Source organism: Oryza brachyantha, chromosome 6, assembly GCF_000231095.2.
Source record: "Oryza brachyantha chromosome 6, ObraRS2, whole genome shotgun sequence".
NCBI lineage: Eukaryota > Viridiplantae > Streptophyta > Magnoliopsida > Poales > Poaceae > Oryza > Oryza brachyantha.
In genome coordinates, this window is record NC_023168.2 from 18,904,823 (window position 1) to 18,911,473 (window position 6,651).

The 6,651-nt window shown below is 40.4% G+C and overlaps 1 non-coding gene across 1 annotated transcript; it reads right to left on the reverse strand.

The window, feature by feature from the left end:
• Positions 1 to 1,694: 1,694 nt before the first annotated feature.
• Positions 1,695 to 5,994, reverse strand: LOC102721170. The gene is made up of 3 exons (XR_005811991.1): positions 5,719 to 5,994; positions 3,800 to 3,851; positions 1,695 to 1,808 (listed from the first exon to the last, which is right to left on the reverse strand). It is a non-coding gene; the product is annotated as an uncharacterized LOC102721170 (transcript).
• Positions 5,995 to 6,651: the final 657 nt, after the last annotated feature.

Below are 6,651 nucleotides of genomic sequence, written 5' to 3' on the forward strand. Positions count from 1 at the left end.
ACCTCTTAAATTAAGTGACTGTTTGGTTCCAATCAACTTTTTTTAAGTCCCTGTCACATCAAATATTAGACACTAATTAGAAGTATTAAATATAGACTATTAATAAAACTCACCCCATACTCTGAACTATTTCACAAGATGAATCTTTTGAGCCTAATTAGCCCATGATTAGCCATAAGTGCTACGGTAACCAACATATGCTAATGATGGATTAACTAGGCTTAAAAATTCATCTCGCGGTTTCTAGGCTCGCCGTGAAATTCGTTTTTTCATTCGTATCCGAAAACCCCCTCCGATATCCGGTCAAACATTTAACGTGACAATTCTCCCAAAATTTTTTTTCTAAACACCACCTTAGCTTGAGGGGCTTCACGTCATTTCTCCTTTACAATCAGTCGGGAAAACACTCAAGTACTCAACAAAAAAATGCATGGAAAACGGAGGGGTTAAGGTGATGAACTGCCCGGGAGTGCTACTGTTCATCGGCAGCTGTGATTGATTCCATTGCTGATATACTTGCGGTGGGTGCACATGATGCCTGACAAGTGCACAGCTTATTTGGCACTGTCCCATTAGGCCCAAATGGTCTGTTTGACGAGCTCTAAATTTTGAGAGACATCAGCTTGGTAGACAGCTTCTAAGAATCTAAAAAGTTTCTAAATTCAGCTTTTCTAGCTTCTGGATTCTTAGTTCATTTTTCAGAATCTGTAAATTCTCAGATGTCGTGGATCGTTTGAAAAAGCTCCCCAAATAGGCCCAAAAGCTCACATAACCAATGAGCACAATATTAAACCCCAAAGCTCACATAACCAATCAACTGGCAAAAATTCCTGAAACACACCAAATCACCATCATCCACTTATTAAAGTTGCAGAATTGTCATCACTTGCTTTCTGTTTCCGGACCAATGCCAGAAGAGATTGCCAAACTTTTGTGCCTCATGCTCATGACAAACCATAGCAGGTAATTAAATCGCACAACTATTGACTGCATGTGTCCTAGATTCCTAGATAAGGAAAATCTAAAATTTCATCTACAAATCTAAGATATTGATCCCATACAATGTATACGAGGAATTCAAAACTCAAACTTTTGTGGTTGTACTCAATCCTATATACCCATCCATAATCCATCTACTTATCAACAATATTATCGGCACATAAAAATCAATCAGCGCCAATACGATCAATTTCTAATCTTGCAAAGTATCGTGCGATTGTACTCCTACCTAGGATGCAATTGTTTCCCCACTTCGTCCAAAATAACCAGATGTTAAGAAATCTAATAAAAGCTAAAATTTCACAACTATTTATTGAATCCATAATCAGATACACTGCAGATTGATTGATTAACGCTCTAAATTACAAATCTATGATTTCAAAATTTTAATCTCATAAACGAACACGCTTCAACCGGCAGCAAATTTCCAACCGCGCAAAAACTCACCGCCTTAGGCGACGGCGACGGGGCGTGGCGCCGGCTTGGGCGGCCGCTCCTTGGCGTCGACGAGGTCCTCCTCGTTGTAGACGACGGTGATAAAGAGGGAGCAGGAGGGGCACCGCGCAATCTCCTCCCCGAGACGGAGGTCGGCGAGCGTTATCTGGAATAGATCGCCGCAGGGGCACGGGTACGTGTACGCCCCCAGCTCCGCGTTCCACTCCATGTCCTCGATCTCCACCTCGTCGTATGCCGACATCTCCACCACGAGCCGAACCAGCAAAACCCTAGCTCCTCTCCTCGCCCTCGCGAGCCGAACCAGCAAAACCCTAGCTCCTCTCCTCACCCTCGCGCACGCGAACCTTGTCTGGCTGTATATGCAAAATGCCAAATGACATGTTATAAATAAAAAAATCATTTATAAATAAAATTTATATAATACATATATATATATATATCTTTAATGATTTAAAAATTAATAAAAAAATAAACTCGGTGAAATATAATTTAGTACGAGTACCTCAAAATATTATAAAAGAATAGTGTTTAGGACATCATTTTTAAATACAAATTACTCAATTATGAAATATAATTTAGTATGAGTACCTCATAAAACAATACATTAGTGATTTTTAGCAAGAGTAACACAAATATCTAACTATGTGTGATCATGAACAGTATAATAGCTATAATATTATTTGCTACTAAATAATATATGTTATGAGATACCGGAATTATTTATAATGTACTACAATTATTGGATTTATAACAAATGTCACTCACATATTTATATCATACTATAATCATCAGATTTGTAATAAATGTAACAAAAGTGACCATATGTTTCAAGTAACTCCACCTTTTCTAAATATCAAGTAAATTTAATTTTAAAATAATATTAAATGCACATAACTCATAGGTTTCACATGACTCACCGTCTTTTCTAACATCAATTTCTGATTTGAGTTCTAGGGCAAAAGAAAACAAGCAAGTACAGTTTGGAAAAAAAATCAATAAAATTATATTCTGAATTTGGAGTTAACTTTTACTAAATTTTAAATCAAAGGCAGCACCTTGGTTCTGTTATATGTGTACATATAGTCTAATTATAGGAGTTATATATTGTATAGATCTATATTTTTTTAGAAAGCTTCTAATATATAGACTGATTTTGTCTATGCATGACATATATAAAGTTTCTAATACAAATTTATATTTCATAGAAAGTTTCTAATATATTATATCACTATAGGGTAGATTAGATTATACATGTGCATATATTAATTAAATAATTTAAATTAGATCAAAACAAATTGTTTATTTATTTTATAAATGACTTATGATATTGTATAGGTCCAAAATTTAGCTTCATCTAAAAAACCGGATGAAGTAATACAAATAATACCATGTCAAAAAAATAGCTTCCGCAATCACCTGTGAGTTAATCTGAACACACACATGTTTATAATTTAAATAATATATGTATGTATATAATACAAAATTTAGCGGCGACAACGACGGAGGCGACGCAAGCGGTGGAGGAACGGCGACGCGGTGGAGGCGTCGCGGGCGACGTGGAGGCAGCATGAGAGGTGGAGCCAGGCAGCGCTGGGGCAGAGGGAAGGGGAGGGCACGTTGCTAGGGTAGATGGGTGAGGGACGACGCGGACAATCCGAGCTCTTGATTTTGAGACAAACTGTTATGTACCGTTGGGTCTAAGAGGTGAGGATGTAGAAGTGAGGATCGCGCTTGATGCAATATAGGTTAGATAAAGGGTTAATTAGATCCATATGTCTGGGTCTAAGAGGTGAGGATGTAGAAGTGAGGATCGCGCTTGATGCAATATAGGTTAGATAAAGGGTTAATTAGATCCATATGTCTATTACAAATATGCAGTTTAGAAATATGCAATTGCAATTCAACTAATTATAAATATACCATTATAATTCTTAGAAAGATGTCATTTTATACATCCTAAGAGCATTTGGCCCCACATGCTGACAAATATTTTCCCTATCACCTAAAATAGTGTACTGTATGTGAATCAAAAAAACTAATATTCGGGCTAAATGAAAATATAAGCTCCCATGCAGATAATTAAGTGTGAAGCAACTTTCTCACAGACCATGTCTAGAGCTGAACTGATTAGTTAGTTACATGTAGACCTAATTTGCAGGTTCTGTTGTTGGTCCAGATTCCACCTTTCAGGAGGACAACTCTCTCGTTAATCACACAATTTTATCAAGTGAAACCTTTATTTAAGTGAAACTACAAGAATGAAGGACATGCCGCTATGAAGTGCATGTTTTCATATGTTCCATTAAATGGTGGCAATATGAGTAAAAATTTCATGTGTACATACCGTTGAAGAAGCTCCTAAGACACCAGCTGAGTTGATAGATTGGCAAAGAAACCTATAGAGATGGCATTGAGAAAAATGATTAGTGGAGAGAATCAGCTTAGGTCACACTGATGTACATAATGAAGTAACAATATTAGAAATAGAATCATGTTATATACTTTAAAGAAAGCACTAAGCCACTTAGTTGATATTAGAGTGACATACAACTAACAGAAGTAACAGTGGATAAAACATATAAGTTCCCAGAATCTACCAGATCGCAACCTCAGATAAACTGGCATTCTACAGTCTATATAGTCACCAGGTTATCCCTTCAAAATATGACATACAATGCCCAGTAAGAAAATTCAGTTCCAGTGAATAAACATCAATTGGCGCCTTAGCGACACAACTATCAATAACAATGCTATAACCTCAAATCCACCAAATTACACGCATAGTTTCCAATCAACAAATCAATTTGCAATACGCAGATCAAGCACAACAAAGTTCCTATATTTACATGTTTAACGACCAACCATGCAAATCAAGCTTGATCAACCCAATGTGTAGGAAGATAGATTAGTGAAGGCTAGGCAGTAGCAGGAGGATATTTTATAATGCAGGGAACAGATTTGATGAAATCTGACCAAGTCATCAAAGATTGGAAGGGAGTAATTAACACAAGATCAAATTAATTAAGAACCAATAGTTACGCATGTATAACAATAGTAGAAATTGTATCCTACGTAACATCAGGAGTGAGAAATGCAAGAATCTGTAATGCAGTGGTAGTTGTACCAAATGTAAAAGACAGCACTCTTATAAAGAGGAAAATTCTAATTCGAATAGAGACATAGCTGACTCGGTCGGCAACTGTTTGGGAATTGATTGATAGGACTGCCTGTACCATATACGTAACATTTTTACACTCCAAATATTGCTATTTCAACCATCCAATTGAGTTTCAATGTTTTGCATTGGATCTTCCAACTGATCCCCTACAATGCCACAACATCCTCACAAGCCGTCACTCCCACCTCTTCACCTTCCCTTACCGGGGGAGGGGTTAACACACCTCAAGCAGTAAACCCGGTAACCGCACAGTTGCCGTGGTAAACCAGGAAAAACTGGACAAAATTTATCAAAAAAATAAACTTTTGTTTAAATTTTTTGAATCCAGTGGGGTTACTAGGCATTTAGTGTTACCGCTCCCTGACGGTGTGCCAAGTTACCATGTTAACCGGTGATAAGGGAAACCCTTCCTCATAGACAACGCAAGCAAGTTCCAGTGGACAGTATGACCCCCAATGCGCCCATTTCTCCACCATCTTCCTCGCCTCCGGATCCACCATTCACCGGAATCGGCATCGCCATCCGTACTGCTGCAGCAGCCTGGCCTTCATCTCCATCCAGCCAAAACTAGGGACGGCTCCCACCGCCCAGAAACCTAAACCTAGCAGACGGCAGGAGCTACGCCGGTGCACGAATCGTGGAGTAGATCCAAAAGATGGGAAATTTGTGAGATTTTCTGAGCATATTCTGCAACCAATCCTCTGATAGGTCCAGATGTAAAGTTCCTTAAAACTAATTTACAAACAAGATCGCCGGCTGAAGATTCTTTAAAGAGGAGATATAAATGCACGCGCAAGGAAGTCGGCACAGGCCAATCTAAGCAATTAGCACTGCAACAACTGAACCTGCCGCATTTCTCCCCAAACACATCCCCACAGATTGGAACCCTCGTACCTCAATCCAACGACGACACGGAGATTAAATCTCTCAGAAACCAACCGAAGCAACCGCAAAGAACGACGAGGAACGGTGCACAACAACACGCCAAACTAATCACTAGATTGATTACCCCATCTGATCTCACGCAAAGAAGCACCACCACCACCCAAATCCACCAGGCCGCGCAAGAAAGAGGAGCCACCCACCTGAACCGCAGGAATCGAGAGGAGGGGGAGAGGGCGGGGGACGAGGCCGCCTCCTCCGGTGCGCCGTGCTCCCCGGTCGTCCTCGTGAGAGAGAGAGAGGTGAGGCGAGAGGCTAATTTTAACGGATGCGACGGTGGAGGAGGTTGGGGTTGAGGGGATCGAGGGGGCCGGGGCTTGGCTTGCCGATCGAGCGAGCGAGAGCGCGAGGTCCCCGAGAGGATAAGCGCAACACGCAGCGGGCCGCGCCGAGAGGAGAACGAAAGAAAAAGGGGAAAAAAAAGAGAACGGCAGGTGGGGCGTGCGGTTGTGTGAATGTGTCTCGTGTGCGCGGGGCGGGCGGTTACGCGAGCGCGACGGAGTCTCTCTCTTTTTTGCCGTTGGCATCGCGTGCGTGCGTGCGTGTCCGTGGTTGGTTGGTGGCGGTGTTGCGGGGCGCGCACGGCTCCGTGCGACGGATGGCTGTGCGTCGCGTCGCGGCGCGCGGCGGGGTGGGGGAGGCGTGGTTGTGGCGCGGGGTAGCCGTGGCGTGGCGGCGTTGGGGGAGCGGCGGGGAGGGGTGGGGAGGTGGGGATTTGGATGATTTCCCGTCCTCTCGGGACGTGTATTTTTAAATACCAGTGAATTTTAACTGTTGGTGTTTTATTGAGTTAATGTTACTTTTGTCTAGTTTTGTAGAATTATAGCTATACAGAAACTTTTATCTTGATAACAATTATTTTTTAATTGTTAATTTGAGTTTTAAATTTTCTAAATTATGTTTTTACATGGAACTCATTTATCTATATTCTAAATTATACTTGTTCATAAAGTCTTTTCTACATAATATTTAATTTATAATTTAAATTCTAGATACTTCTAAATTGTATTTATATATTGACCTTTTCTCTTAATTTACACATGGACCCTTTTTTATTTGTAAATCTTAAATTGTAT